The 16324-nt window shown below is 54.9% G+C and overlaps 1 protein-coding gene across 1 annotated transcript in view; it reads right to left on the bottom strand.

The window, feature by feature from the left end:
• The window catches only part of ENG (endoglin), a 186963-nt gene that overhangs the window by 113483 nt on the left and 57156 nt on the right, over positions 1-16324 (bottom strand). The gene's annotated exons all lie outside the window — the stretch shown is intronic.

The raw sequence follows: 16324 nt of genomic DNA, 5'->3' as shown, positions 1-16324 counted from the left end.
AGGGGTGCAGCGGGGTGAATGAGGGGTGCTGCCTGGTGACTGAGGGGTGCAGCGGGGTCAGGGGGACTGAGGGGGTGCAGCGGTGTGACTGAGGGGTGCAGTGTGGTGACTGAGGGGCGCAGCGGGGTGAATGAGGGGTGCTGCCTGGTGACTGAGGGGTGCAGAGTGGTGAATGAGGGGTGCTGCCTGGTGACTGAGGGGTGCAGCGGGGTCAGGGGGACTGAGGGGGTGCTGCCTGGTGACTGAGGGGTGCAGCGGGGTGAATGAGGGGTGCTGCCTGGTGACTGAGGGGTGCAGCGGGGTGAATGAGGGGTGCTGCCTGGTGACTGAGGGGTGCAGCGGGGTCAGGGGGACTGAGGGGTGCAGCGGTGTGACTGAGGGGTGCAGTGTGGTGACTGAGGGGCGCAGCGGGGTGAATGAGGGGTGCTGCCTGGTGACTGAGGGGTGCAGAGTGGTGAATGAGGGGTGCTGCCTGGTGACTGAGGGGTGCAGAGTGGTGAATGAGGGGTGCTGCCTGGTGACTGAGGGGTGCAGAGTGGTGAATGAGGGGTGCTGCCTGGTGACTGAGGGGTGCAGCGGGGTCAGGGGGACTGAGGGGGTGCTGCCTGGTGACTGAGGGGTGCAGCGGGGTGAATGAGGGGTGCTGCCTGATGACTGAGGGGTGCAGCGGGGTCAGGGGGACTGAGGGGGTGCAGCGGTGTGACTGAGGGGTGCAGTGTGGTGACTGAGGGGCGCAGCGGGGTGAATGAGGGGTGCTGCCTGGTGACTGAGGGGTGCAGAGTGGTGAATGAGGGGTGCTGCCTGGTGACTGAGGGGTGCAGAGTGGTGAATGAGGGGTGCTGCCTGGTGACTAAGGGGTGCAGCGGGGTCAGGGGGAGTGAGGGGGTGCAGCGGTGTGACTGAGGGGTGCAGTGTGGTGACTGAGGGGTGCAGCGGTGTGAATGAGGGGTGCTGCCTGGTGACAGGGATTCAGCGTGGTGACTGAGGAGTGCAGCGTGGTCAGGGTGACTGAGGGGTACAGCGGGGTGACTGAGGGGTGCAGCGGGGTGACTGTGGGATGCAGCGTGGTCAGAGAGAGTGAGGGGTTCTGCGTGGGGACTGAGGGCTGCAGCGGGGTCAGGGTAACAGGCTGAAGGAGGGTGCAGGCCTGGGCACCTGCTTCTGTGGGGCACAGGGGGTGAATGAGTGCAGGCCTGGCACCTGCTTCTTTGGGGCACTGGGGGTGAATGAGTGCAGGCCTGGGCACCTGCTCCTGAGGGGTACTGGGGGTGAATGAGTGCAGGCCTGGGCACCAGCTTCTGGGGGGCGCTGGGGGTGAATGAGTGCAGGCCTGGGCCCCAGCTTCTGGGGGGCGCTGGGGGTGAATGAGTGCAGGGCTGGGCCCCAGCTTCTGAGGGCACAGGGGGTGAACGAGTGCAGGGCTGGGCACCAGCTTCTGAGGGCACAGGGGGTGAATGAGTGCAGGCCTGGGCACCGGCATCCGGGGGGCACTAGGGGTGAATGAGTGCAGGCCTGGGCACCGGCTTCCGGGGGGCACTAGGGGTGAATGAGTGCAGGCCTGGGCACCGGCTTCCGGGGGGCACTAGGGGTGAATGAGTGCAGGTCTGGGCACCTGCTCCTGAGGGGTACTGGGGGTGACTGCCCCAAGTTTAGGCCGGGGGTACCCAGCCTCTTCTATAATAAGAGTTACTTCTTTTCAATGGAAGCCATGCCAGGCACTGATATGACTAGGACAGTAGACGCCCTGGCATGACTGGCAGCCCCGGCGGGTAGAAGCGCTGCCCTCCGTGCACCAGACAGCGCTGCGAGTAGTGGTGTGAAAGGCGCTATGAATCAGGAAACCTTCTAGGTGGGTAACACGTGCCAGCCTCAGTAGTATCACCAGTAATAAGTCTTCCCAGTGCCTCGTGACTCAAATATCAGTTTTAATAAATGTATGGAAAGTTAAGCATTTGTCTCCGAACACCCGCTCCTTAGTTCAGTTCAGGGGGGCGCACAGACTCAGCCAAACAAAGGCCCCCGATAGCAGCTGCAGGGCCTCTCTCTGCAGGAGTCTGCCCTGGGCTCCATCACAGCAAGCACGTCTGTGCCCCCGAGCCCCCGCCCAGGGTGCTCCCGGGGGGCAGTAAAGTGCCTGGCACCCCCCCCCCCCCCTTCTGTGAGGAGCCCTCAGTCCTGGGGTCACACTGCCCACAGCGGACGGGGGCGCCTTTAAAGGGGCCTTTCACCCCCTGAGCTCTGTGGTTTCTCATTCTGGGGGTCTGGGGGTTGTAACCTGCGAGTTGGGATTTTCATTCTCGGATTACAAAGTGCTGCTGGTTGAAAAACCGGGATTACCTGACGGCAACATGCAAGAGATGAGATCAGGGGTAATCAGAGGCAGCTGTGTATGAGGGGACACAGCAGTGTATGAGGGGACAGCAGTGTATGAGGGGACACAGCAGTGTATGAGGGGACACAGCAGTGTATGAGGGGACACAGCAGTGTATGAGGGGGCACAGCAGTGTATGAGGGGACACAGTGTATGAGGGGACACAGCAGTGTATGAGGGGGCACAGCAGTGTATGAGGGGACAGCAGTGTATGAGGGGACACAGCAGTGTATGAGGGGACACATGTGTGGCAGAGGTGGCAGGGGTCAGAGACAGCAGGGTATGAGGGGACACAGCAGTGTATGAGGGGGCACAGCAGTGTATGAGGGGACACAGTGTATGAGGGGACACAGCAGTGTGTCGCAGAGGTGGCAGGGGTCAGAGACAGCAGTGTATGAGGGGACACAGCAGTGTATGAGGGGACACAGCAGGGTATGGGGGGACACAGCTTTGTATGAGGGGACACAGCAGGGTATGAGGGGACACAGCAGGGTATGAGGGGACACAGCAGGGTATGAGGGGACACAGCTTTGTATGGGGGGACACAGCAGTGTATGAGGGGACACAGCAGTGTGTACGCAGAGGGGGGAGGAGCAGAGTTCTGGAAGGGAAATTAACAGCTTTTTCTAATATTAAAATTGCTAACAATTCATAAGAGGTCCTAATTCATATTCAAAACTGTGACGTGACCCCGGACTCCACCAATAGTCGTGTGAATCGGGCTCCATGGAGTGCAGGTAAGAGCTGAGACCCCCCACCCACCTGGAGCCCTCCCATCCAGACGGCGATCGTGGTAAGAAATAGCTCATAATACTCTGCACAGATGGTTAATGGAAGTCTGTTCCAATGCATTCTCCTCTTAAGAAAGTGGTTTCCCTGCAAGCAGGATGCGAGGGGCTCCATCTGTGCTGAAAGGTATCATCACACTGAGGTGCTCTCATGAGTATTAGGAGGGTGGAGTAATTGTTACACAGTCTGTGATGCAGTCAAGCACATTTCTCTCATGTCAATGTTGCTTTTTTGTAAAGTTGACCTTTGCACTGCAATATTAAATGTGGATGTTTTAGTCCAATTACCTAACATGATGTGTAATTGGGAACACTGGTTTTTGACTCATGCGAGTGCCAACCCTTGCTGAGTGTGGCCTTTGACCCAGGGGCGGCCACGGAGCCTGCCCCACAGCCGAGCCCTCCCCCCAGACTCATGCGAGTGGCCAAGCCTTGCTGAGTGTGGCCTTCGGCCCAGGGGCGCCCACGGAGCCTGCCCCACAGCCGGGCCCTGCCCCCAGCCCTGCCCCCAGACTCATGCGAGTGCCAACCCTTGCTGAGTGTGTCCTTCAGCGCCAGGGGCGGCCACAGAGCCTGCCCCACAGCCGGGCCCTGCCCCCAGACTCATGCGAGTGCCAACCCTTGCTGAGTGTGGCCTTTGACCCAGGGGCGGCCACAGAGCCTGCCCCACAGCCGGGCCCTGCCCCCAGACTCATGCGAGCGGCCAACCCTTGCTGAGTGCGGCCTTCGGCCCAGGGGCGGCCACGGAGCCTGCCCCACAGCCGAGCCCTGCCCCCAGACTCATGCGAGTGCCAACCCTTGCTGAGTGTGTCCTTCAGCGCCAGGGGCGGCCACAGAGCCTGCCCCACAGCCGGGCCCTGCCCCCAGACTCATGCGAGCGGCCAACCCTTGCTGAGTGCGGCCTTCGGCGCCAGGGGCGGCCACAGAGCCTGCCCCACAGCCGAGCCCTGCCCCCAGACTCATGCGAGTGCCAACCCTTGCTGAGTGCGGCCTTCGGCCCAGGGGCGGCCACGGAGCCTGCCCCACAGCCGAGCCCTGCCCCCAGACTCATGCGAGTGCCAACCCTTGCTGAGTGCGGCCTTCGGCCCAGGGGCGGCCACGGAGCCTGCCCCACAGCCGAGCCCTGCCCCCAGACTCATGCGAGTGCCAACCCTTGCTGAGTGCGGCCTTCGGCGCCAGGGGCGGCCACGGAGCCTGCCCCACAGCCGAGCCCTGCCCCCAGACTCATGCGAGTGCCAACCCTTGCTGAGTGCGGCCTTCGGCCCAGGGGCGGCCACGGAGCCTGCCCCACAGCCGAGCCCTGCCCCCAGACTCATGCGAGTGCCAACCCTTGCTGAGTGCGGCCTTCGGCCCAGGGGCGGCCACGGAGCCTGCCCCACAGCCGAGCCCTGCCCCCAGACTCATGCGAGTGCCAACCCTTGCTGAGTGCGGCCTTCGGCGCCAGGGGCGGCCACAGAGCCTGCCCCACAGACGAGCGCTGAGAGGAATTAGTGGTGGTTTAGTATAGGGAAATATGAGTACAGCATTAGTATTAGTATAGGGATGTATGAGTACAGTATTAGTATTAGTATAGGGAGGTATGAGTATAGTATTAGTACAGGGAGGTATGAGTACAGTATTAGTATAGGGAGGTATGAGTACAGTATTAGTATTAGTATAGGGAGGTATGAGTATAGTATTAGTAGAGGGAGGTAGGAGTACAGTATTAGTATAGGGAGGTATGAGTACAGTATTAGTATCAGTATAGGGAGGTATGAGTACAGTATTAGTACAGGGAGGTATGAGTACAGTATTAGTATAGGGAGGTATGAGTACAGTATTAGTATTAGTATAGGGAGGTATGAGTATAGTATTAGTAGAGGGAGGTAGGAGTACAGTATTAGTATAGGGAGGTATGAGTACAGTATTAGTATCAGTATAGGGAGGTATGAGCACAGTATTAGTACAGGGAGGTATGAGTACAGTATTAGTATAGGGAGGTATGAGTACAGTATTAGCATTAGTATAGGAAGGTATGAGTACAGTATTAGTATAGGGAGGTAAGAGTACAGTATTAGTATAGGGAGGTATGAGTACAGTATTAGCATTAGTATAGGGAGGAAAGAGTACAGTATTAGTATAGGGAGGTATGAGTACGGTATTAGCATTAGTATAGGGAGGTATGAGTACAGTATTAGTATCAGTATAGGGAGGCATGAGTTCAGTATTAGTATAGGGAGGTATGAGTACAGTATTAGTATAGGGAGGTATGAATACAGTATTAGTATCAGTATAGGGAGGTATGAGTACAGTATTAGTATCAGTATAGGGAGGTATGAGTACAGTATTAGTATTAGTATAGGGAGGAATGAGTACAGTATTAGTATCAGTATAGGGAGGTATGAGTACAGTATTAGTACAGGGAGGTATGAGTACAGCATTAGTATAGGGAGGTCTGAGTACAGTATTAGTATAGGGAGGTAAGAGTACAGTATTAGTATAGCGAGGTATGAGTACAGTATTAGCATTAGTATAGGGAGGTAAGAGTACAGTATTAGTATAGGGAGGTATGAGTACAGTATTAGTATTAGTATAGGGAGGAATGAGTACAGTATTAGTATCAGTATAGGGAGGTATGAGTACAGTATTAGTACAGGGAGGTATGAGTACAGTATTAGTATAGGGAGGTATGAGTACAGTATTAGCATTAGTATAGGGAGGTATGAGTACAGTATTAGTATAGGGAGGTAAGAGTACAGTATTAGTATAGGGAGGTATGAGTACAGTATTAGCATTAGTATAGGGAGGTAAGAGTACAGTATTGGTATAGGGAGGTATGAGTACGGTATTAGTATAGGGAGGTATGAGTACAGTATTAGCATTAGTATAGGGAGGTATGAGTACAGTATTAGTATAGGGAGGTAAGAGTACAGTATTAGTTTAGGGAGGTATGAGTACAGTATTAGTATTAGTTTAGGGAGGTATGGGTACAGTATTAGTATAGGGAGATATGAGTACAGTATTGGTATTAGTATAGGGATGTATGAGTACAGTACTAGTATAGGGAGGTATGAGTACAGTATTAGTATAGGGAGGTATGAGTACAGTATCAGCATTAGTATAGGGAGGTATGAGTACAGTATTAGTATAGGGAGGTAAGAGTACAGTATTAGTATAGGGAGGTATGAGTACAGTATTAGCATTAGTATAGGGAGGTAAGAGTACAGTATTAGTATAGGGAGGTATGAGTACAGTATTAGCATTAGTATAGGGAGGTATGAGTACAGTATTAGTATAGGGAGGTAAGAGTACAGTATTAGTTTAGGGAGGTATGAGTACAGTATTAGTATTAGTTTAGGGAGGTATGAGTACAGTAGTAGCATTAGTATAGGGAGGTATGAGTACAGTATTAGTACAGGGAGGTATGAGTACAGTATTAGCATTAGTATAGGGAGGTATGAGTACAGTATTAGTATAGGGAGGTATGAGTACAGTATTAGCATTAGTATAGGGAGGTATGAGTACAGTATTAGTATAGGGAGGTATGAGTACAGTATTAGCATTAGTTTAGGGAGGTATGAGTACAATATTAGTATAGGGAGGTATGAGTACAGTAGTAGCATTAGTATAGGGAGGTAAGAGTACAGTATTAGTATAGGGAGGTATGACTACAGTAGTAGTATGTTTATGAGTTAATTTGAGCCGCGGATGTGTGAGTTTGTTAGTTGGGTTGACTGGAGTAATGGGGGGATGGAGGAGGGAAGAATCCAGAAGTGTTAATTGGGAGTTTATAGTAATAGGATGAGGCTTGGGATGAGTAAAGGAGTGATGGAGGAGGGAAGAGTCTGTGGAAAGGGTGAGGGAGATCATAGTAGCAGGAGGGGCTTTGGATGAGTCAAAGGTGAGATGAATGAGGGAGAATTTAGTAGGGTGTTTGGGAGATCATGGTACTAAACGGAGGTTTGGGTGAGTTAGATGTGGAAGAGGAGGGAAGAGCTTAGGCAGGGTTATTTAGGAGATGAACGTAGTAGAATGGGTTTGGGATGAGTCAGAGTGGGGATGGAGGATAGACTGATAGAGACATGACATATGGTGATTGGGAAACAGAGTAAAGCTTACGAGGGAGTATTTTAAAAAAATATATATATTTATTTCCTCTTGTACAGTAGGACTAAAGTAATAAATTAATAGATATGTGAATACATAGTTAGGGAATATATGTGTAAGGAATATATTAATGGGTATAATATTTTGAAATTGAAAGTTGTGTTGTATAAACACAGAGTTTCAACATTAGCAATATTTGAGGTTAATTAATATGTGTACTTTTCTAACATTATTTTATCTTTCCTCAGTTTTCCACAGCCATATGCTTGCTGATTAAACAGGATCGCGTTTGCTCATTGTGATAGATAAAAATGAAAGCAGGAATTCATCTAATATAACAACTTACCTAGGAGCTATGGAATGACCTATGAACATGTTAAGCACAGAATATTATACACATTTATATGCATAAATAAATACACATATAGACATACCGTATACATACTGTATACATACTTATATGTACATGTATATATACACACACACACACAAAGGCATACGCAGTCCTTTGCCGTTTGGATATGGTGGTTATGAAGGAAAGAGGGAACTCTTGAGTAGTCTTATGAAGATAAGATAGTTATCTGTCGATCTTATATTTGGGGGCAATGAATTCCATAGTTTGGCCACTTAAACAGAGAAGTATGTACCACCTGTAGCGGAGGTTTCTTTGTTGCGTGTATTTGGTGATTTTATTCCTGATGAAGAGCGGTCCTGTTCCATGTATTGCTTTGTGGGTGATACAAAGCAGTGGTCGACTGTGTTTTTGAGATCACCTCCGATTGCGATGAGCGCACATTCAGTGCCTCGTCCCGGGCGGAATCCAGTTTGGTGTCTGAAAGTCTGGAATTGTCTTCAATGAATTGTAACATCTGGTCAAAAGCTGCTCTTTCTATAAGTTTGCACAGGAAAGGCCCATTTGTAACAGGTATGCCATAGGGGGTGGCCACAGAGGCATGCCTACAGCCAAGCCCTGCCCCCAACCTGCTGCGAGTGGCCAGCCCCCGCTGCACACAGACTTCTGATGTGGACAGCAGGGAATGGTAACTGGGTCTTGCCTGTGTCTAGGCCATGCTCCCTACCTTCCACTAAGGCCAACCCTTGGTGCGTACGGCCTTCTGATGTATGAAGCAGGGGGTGGCCACAGAGTGCTGCCTACAGCCAAGCCCTGCCTCCAACCTGCTGCAGGGCATGGCCACTGGGTCAGGCCTACAGGCAAGCCCTGACTCCAACCTGCTGCAGGGCATGGCCACTGGGTCAGGCCTACAGGCAAGCCCTGACTCCAACCTGCTGCAGGGCATGGCCACTGGGTCAGGCCTACAGGCAAGCCCTGACTCCAACCTGCTGCAGGGCATGGCCACTGGGTCAGGCCTACAGGCAAGCCCTGACTCCAACCTGCTGCGAGTGGCCACTGGGTCAGGCCTACAGGCAAGCCCTGCCTCCAACCTGCTGCAGGGCATGGCCACTGGGTCTTGCCTGTGTCTAGGCCATGCTCCCTACCTTCCACTAAGGCCAACCCTTGGTGCGTACACCCTTCTGGTGTATGAAGCAGGGGGTGGCCACTGGGTCTGCTCTCCATCTTCCACTGAGGCCAAGCCCACTGCACATGCTTGCAGTCCTTGGCCACCATTCCAGGTGTTAGGAATTCATGAGCCTGAACATGAAATTGCAAATTTTGTGTCTTTCTTTGATTTTGTTTAAAATTGAAACCAGGCCCTTCGAGGATCCTTGACTATGGCCTGGGGGTCAGTATGGCCTATTCTACTCCTTATATGCCCTTTTTAAAATATTCAAGACTCAGAGATTGTGTCCTGTGTTTTAGTTTTTTTTCTTTGGCGGCAGCCAATCAGCTCTCTCAGTATGGCTTTGAAACTGCAGTTTGGAAAGGGGTGACAGGAGAAAATACTTATCCAGTTAGATCCTTTTTTCAAAACCCAGACTCACAAAAAACTTATGAATCTCAATCGACAGAGAGATCGAAAAGTTTTGGCCCTTTAAACCTTGCTCTCCGGCTTTTTAAAATGCTTATATCTCGAAACATTTGAATGTGCCCAGGGCCTGGCAGAGTGCTTCCAAGCGTGGGAGGCTGGCACTGTGCCGCGAAGCACACAGGCCAGCCAGGTGGTACCCAGCATGGGTAGCTCAGCCCGCTTCGAGTACCTGAGCATGCCCCTGCCAGCCAAGAGTCTTAAGGGGTTAACAAAAGACTGGTGGGTGCAGACAGGTGTGCCATTCCTCCTGCCACATGTGGTGTGGCAGGGGTGCCCAGCTGCCTGCGGCCCAGCGCCCACCATCTTCAGATGGTTGGCAGGCTGTTGGCTAAGAGAATGCCAGGGACACAGGGTGGCATGTGCTGGAGTGGAGGAGGCTTTTTGGGGGCAGTGGGCACAGATGTGTTCTCAGTGGCAGTGGGCACAGATGTGTCATTCCTCCTGTCACATGTGGTGCTGCAGGGATGCACAGCTGCCTCCCTGCGGCCCAACGCTCCACCACACTCTGTAGGTTGGCACTGAAGGGCAGTTGGGTAAGTCTGAGAAAAGGCCTCTTTTGACATGGTTTGCCCCCACTTTTTGCCTGGTATGTGATGTAGCCTAAAAGTTGCTAGTGCCGTGGGCCCCTGGATCACATCTCTTTCCCTAAACTACTGTGATGCATTGGCACAATTGGCAACACCTGTAGCTGCCGCTGTAGGTTCCTAGTAAATGGTACTTAGATACCCAGGTCATGGGGTACTAAGGGGCATATTTATACTCCGTTTTTTTCGACGCAAATTCGGCGCAAAACTAACGCCATATTTATACTTTGGCGTTAGACGCGTCTAGCGCCAAAGTATGAGGAATGAGCGTCATTTTTTTGCGTGAACGCCTTCCTTGCGTTAATGAGATGCAAGGTAGGCGTTCCCGTCTAAAAAAATGACTGCGACGCAAATGCGTCGTATTTATACTCCCGGGCAAAAATCACGCCCGGGAGTGGTCGGGTCAAAAAACCCTGCATTTGCGCCACTTTTTAACGCCTGGGTCAGGGTAGGCGTTAAGGGGCCTGTGGGCTCAAAATGAGCCCGCAGGTGCCCTCCCCTGCCCCCAGGGACCCCCCCCTGCCACCCCTGCCCACCCCAGGAGGACACCCAAGGATGGAGGGACCCACCCCAGGGACATTCAGGTAAGTTCAGGTAAGTATAATTTTTTATATTTTTAAATTTTTTTTGGTGGCATAGGGGGGCCTTATTTGTGCCCCCCTACATGCCACTATGCCCAATGACCATGCCCAGGGGACATAAGTCCCCTGGGCATGGCCATTGGGCAAGGGGGCATGACTCCTGTCTTTACTAAGACAGGAGTCATTTAAATGGCGTCTGGGCGTCGAAAATAATGGCGCAAATCGGGTTGAGGCGATTTTTTTGCCTCAACCTGACTTGCCCCATTTTAAGACGCCCTAACGCCATTTTCCCCCTACGCCGGCGCTGCCTGGTCTACGTGGTTTTTTTCCACGCACACCAGGCAGCGCCGGTCTGCTAGCGCCGGCTAACGCCATTCCATAAATACGGCGCCCGCATGGCGCTTCAGAATGGCGTTAGACGGCGCTAAATTTTTTGACTCTAAACTGCGTTAGCGCAGTTTAGCGTCAAAAAGTATAAATATGGCCCTAAGTGTAGGTCCCTGAGGGCAGCAGCACTGCTTGTGCCCCCCTCTAGGGCCATGCATCCAGATGCACCCAGCACTGCCATTGTAGTGTGAGTGCTCTGATGCAAACCTAAAACACAAACTCGACTTGGCACACCACCTCTGTGCCCTGTCCACCATACACTGCATACACTATGGGTAAGACACCCCCTGGCAGGCCTTACAGCCCTAAGGCAGGGTGACTATATTATATGTGAGGGCATAGCTGCATGAGCAATATGCCCCCACTGTGTCCTTGCCATAACTGAGACATAGTGAGTGAACACAACAGCCATTTTAATACATGTACTGGACATTGGTGAAACCCAAGATCCCCAGCTACATGATGGCCACTCTGAACCCTGGGTTGTTTGGTGTCAAACACCTCAGAGTGATCAATCTAAACTGGTACCAGCATTAGATTTATTATCCAATGTACCCAGGGGTCACCTTAAAGGTGCCCCATGCAAAAGCTAACTACACTGGCATGGTTGCTGGCCAGTCCTATCCAGCTGCCACCTCCAGACACAAATCTGTACCCCTGGGGTGAGAGATCCTTTTCTCTGGGGTTCAGAACAAAGCCCTTCCTAGGTGGAGGTGCTAACACCCCCTCCCTCAGGAATATGCACTGCCCTGCTGGTGAGCTTCAATGGGCTTACAACCTTTTGAAAACTCGACCTCCGGGCCTGCTGCTAGCAGCAGATGGCTGCCCCCATTGCAAACACCCACTTTTGGAGGACGCTATGGCGTAAAACTCAAACAAAGGACAGGAAGAGTGGCCCTACCTAGCAGGCACCACCGCTAAGGTGTTGCATGCGAGATGGACTCTCCCTTTTATTTTCCTCCATCTTGGATGAGAGGAAAATAGCCAATTAGGTGTAGGGAAGTGACCTCTGCCCACAGGAAGTGGTCACTTAGTGGGTGTAGCAACTAAGGTAGGTGACCCATTGGTCACTATCAGTTCCCTTCTAAAACACCCACAAAATACAGTATTTAGTGGCATCCCTAGACCAAGAACTCAGCTCCCAAGGACTCAAGAAGACCAGCTACAAAGAAGACCCAAGGCTCGAGAACTGAAGTCCTGCTGCACCAAGAAAAGGTGCCAAACCCTGCCTGCTGCACCCAGGACTCGACAGTCACCGCTGAGGAGCTGCTTGGACAGTGGGCAGACTCTAAAAACCCCGAGAGGACCTCCACGCTTCAAAACTCACTAACACTATCCCTCCAGAGTGAAGGCATCACTCTGAAACCTCAAGAAACCAACAAGCAGGTGAGGTCCACTCCACTGACCAGCTGCTGACTGTCAAACCAGATGCCACAGCTGGACCAAGCTTCACAATCCGGACTGCAAGGACAAACCCTGCCAGTGTTTGGTGGCACTGCACCCTCTAGCGGCCGAACCGTACCATTGCCCTGGGTAGTGGTCACTTCACATAGGACACCCAGAAGAAACAGTCCACTCCGGTCTGTCAAAGGACCAAGAGGAAGACCCAGTCGAGGGATGCAGAGTAGCATGTGCTGGCTGGCAGAGGCTGCTGCGGGATGTGTGGCATGTGCTGGCTGGCAGAGGCTCTTGCGGGATGTGTGGCATGTGCTGGCTGGCAGAGGCTTCTGCGGGATGTGTGGCATGTGCTGGCTGGCAGAAGCTCCTGCAGGATGTGTGGCATGTGCTGGCTGGCAGAGGCTCCTGGGGGCAGTGTGGCATGTGCTGGCTGGCAGAAGCTCCTGGGGGCAGTGTGGCATGTGCTGGCTGGCAAAGGCTCCTGGGGACAGTGTGGCATGTGCTGGCTGGAAGAGGCTCCTGGGGACAGTGTGGCATGTGCTGGCTGGCAAAGGCTCCTGGGGGCAGTGTGGCATGCGTTGGCTGGCAGAGACTCCTGGGGGCAGTGTGGCATGTGCTGGCTGGCAGAGGCTCCTGCGCGATGTGTGGCATGTGTTGGCTGGCAGAGGTTCCTGGGGGCAGGGTAGCATGTGCTAGCTGGCAGAGGCTCCTGGGGGCAGTGTGGCATGTGCTGGCTGGCAGAGGCTCCTGCGGGATGTGTGGCATGTGTTGGCTGGCAGAGGCTCCTGGGGGATGTGTGGCATGTGCTGGCTGGCAGAGGCTCCTGGGGGCAGTGTGGCATGTGCTGGCTGGCAGAGGCTCCTGGGGGCAGTGTGGCATGTACTGGCTGGCAAAGGCTCCTGAGGACAGTGTGGCATGTGTTGGCTGGCAGAGGCTCCTGGGGGCAGTGTGGCATGTGCTGGCTGGCAGAGGCTCCTGCGGGGTGTGTGGCATGTGTTGGCTGGCAGAGGCTCCTGCGGGATGAGTGGCATGTGTTGGCTGGCAGAGGCTCCTGGGCGCAGTGTGGAATGTGCTGGCTGGCAGAGGCTCATAGGGGCAGTGTGGCATGTGCTGGCTGGCAGAGGCTCCTGGTGCAGTGTGGCATGTGCTGGCTGGCAGAGGCTCCTGGGGGTCAGTGTGTCATGTGCTGGCTGGCAGAGGCTCCTGCGGGATGAGTGGCATGTGCTGGCTGGCAGAGGCTCCTGGGGGCAGTGTGGCATGTGCTGGCTGGCAGAGGCTCCTGGGGGCAGTGTGGCATGTGCTGGCTGGCAAAGGCTCCTGGGGGCAGTGTGGCATGTGTTGGCTGGCAGAGGCTCCTGTGGGCAGTGTGGCATGTGCTGGCTGGCAGAGGCTCCAGCGGGATGTGTGGCATGTGTTGGCTGGCAGAGGCTCCTGCGGGATGAGTGGCATGTGTTGGCTGGCAGAGCCTCCTGGGGGCAGTGTGGCATGTGCTGGCTGGCAGAGGCTCCTGGGGGCAGTGTGGCATGTGCTGGCTGGCAAAGGCTCCTGAGGACAGTGTGGCATGTGTTGGCTGGCAGAGGCTCCTGGGGGCAGTGTGGCATGTGCTGGCTGGCAGAGGCTCCTGTGGGGTGTGTGGCATGTGCTGGCTGGCAGAGGCTCCTGTGGGGTGTGTGGCATGTGCTGGCTGGCAGAGGCTCCTGTGGGGTGTGTGGCATGTGTTGGCTGGCAGAGGCTCCTGCGGGATGAGTGGCATGTGTTGGCTGGCAGAGGCTCCTGGGGGCAGTGTGGCATGTGCTGGCTGGCAGAGGCTCCTGCGGGATGTGTGGCATGTGCTGGTTGGCAGAGGCTCCTGCGGGATGTGTGGCATGTGCTGGCTGGCAGAGGCTCCTTGGGGAAGTGTGGCATGTGCTGGTTGGCAGAGGCTCCTGCGGGATGTGTGGCATGTGTTGGCTGGCAGAGGCTCCTGTGGGCAGTGTGGCATGTGCTGGCTGGCAGAGGCTCCTGGAGGCAGTGTGGCATGTGCTGGCTGGCAGAGGCTCCTGCGGGATGTGTGGCATGTGCTGGCTGGCAGAGGCTCCAGCGGGATGTGTGGCATGTGCTGGCTGGCAGAGGCTCCTGCGGGATATGTGGCATGTGCTGGCTGACAGAGGCTCCTGCGGGATGTGTGGCATGTGCTGGCTGGCAGAGGCTCCAGCGGGATGAGTGGCATGTGTTGGCTGGCAGAGGCTCCTGGGGGCAGTGTGGCATGTGCTGGCTGGCAGAGGCTCCTGTGGGTTGTGTGGCATGTGCTGGTTGGCAGAGGCTCCTGCGGGATGTGTGGCATGTGCTGGCTGGCAGAGGCTCCTGGGGGCAGTGTGGCATGTGCTGGTTGGCAGAGGCTCCTGCGGAATGTGTGGCATGTGCTGGCTGGCAGAAGCTCCTGGGGCAGTGTGGCATGTGCTGGCTGGCAGAGGCTCCTGCGGGATGTGTGGCATGTGCTGGCTGGCAGAGGCTCCTGGGGGCAGTGTGGCATGTGCTGGCTGGCAGAGGCTCCTGCGGGATGTGTGGCATGTGCTGGTTGGCAGAGGCTCCTGCGGGATGTGTGGCATGTGCTGGCTGGCAGAGGCTCCTGGGGGAAGTGTGGCATGTGCTGGTTGGCAGAGGCTCCTGCGGGATGTGTGGCATGTGTTGGCTGGCAGAGGCTCCTGTGGGCAGTGTGGCATGTGCTGGCTGGAAGAGGCTCCTGGGGGCAGTGTGGCATGTGCTGGCTGGCAGAGGCTCCTGCGGGATGTGTGGCATGTGCTGGCTGGCAGAGGCTCCAGCGGTATGTGTGGCATGTGCTGGCTGGCAGAGGCTCCTGCGGGATGTGTGGCATGTGCTGGCTGACAGAGGCTCCTGCGGGATGTGTGGCATGTGCTGGCTGGCAGAGGCTCCTGGGGGCAGTGTGGCATGTGCTGGCTGGCAGAGGCTCCTGTGGGTTGTGTGGCATGTGCTGGTTGGCAGAGGCTCCTGCGGGATGTGTGGCATGTGCTGGCTGGCAGAGGCTCCTGGGGGCAGTGTGGCATGTGCTGGCTGGCAGAGGCTCCTGGGGGCAGTGTGGCATGTGCTGGCTGGCAGAGGCTCCTGCGGGATGTGTGGCATGTGCTGGCTGGCAGAGGCTGCTGCGGGATGTGTGGCATGTGCTGGCTGGCAGAGGCTCCTGCGGGATGTGTGGCATGTGCTGGCTGGAGGTGGCACAGCACTGAGGCCCAGGTGCAGTGACGAGGCTGGACCACCACAACCCTGTGCCCCAGCGGAGGTCTGCACAGTGAAAGTCACACGGTCCCTGTGGGTGACACTGAGAGCCCTGGGTGAGCTCAGTTAGGTCATACCGACGAATGAGGCCGACGGGGGGTGTGGGGAGCTCAGCTGCTGGGGGCCGGGTGGGTGGCCATCAGCTGTTCTATGTGCCCAGTTCTACTATGGGCAAGGATGGCACTGGAGGGGGCCCTCCTACACCAGAGGAGAACATTTAACCTGGAGAGCGACCTGCTACATGTAAATGGACTATTGTGGGGACCAAATCCATTCACTATAGCAGCGAAGACCCTCCGCGAGCAGTACCCCAGTAATTGTCCAAGGTGGTGAAAGAACTCATCGACCCCCCTGCACAGCGACCCCCAGAAAATCCACAAAGACAGTTGAATACCAACAAGGATGGAGTGTCCCCCTGGAGGGGACCCCATAGTACGGGAACCCTCCGGGGCTCTGCACGCGTCCCCCCGATACCTTGAACACAAATGAGGAATTAACCGGTGCAGTGGACATCGGGCCCCCCAGAGCCCCCCAGAGCCTCACCTGCCCAGAGTCTGATGACCTCGTTTTTAGAAAAGGTTTTTCATCAGCTAATTGGAACGGGGCCTTCCCAGCCCTAAAGAGGCTCTTGTCGTCCCCCTAAAAACAGCCAAATCAGGGACCAGATGCCTCACAAGGTTTGTGTCCTTTCATGCTCCCACCTGCTCCAGCTAAAGGTTTAGGAAAGACCTTGGCCAGATTCATTCCCCGCAGGACCCCCTGGACCCTCAGAGGATGGTTTCTGTGGTGGTCCCTGCACTGAGCCACCTTGGTCCCAGAGGCGGCCACCAGCCGCAGATAAGGGCAGATAGGGGGCAGCAGGCGGAGA

Source organism: Pleurodeles waltl, chromosome 6 (assembly GCF_031143425.1).
Source record: "Pleurodeles waltl isolate 20211129_DDA chromosome 6, aPleWal1.hap1.20221129, whole genome shotgun sequence".
Classification (NCBI taxonomy): Eukaryota; Metazoa; Chordata; class Amphibia; order Caudata; family Salamandridae; genus Pleurodeles; species Pleurodeles waltl.
This window is presented reverse-complemented; position numbering and strand designations above follow the sequence as displayed.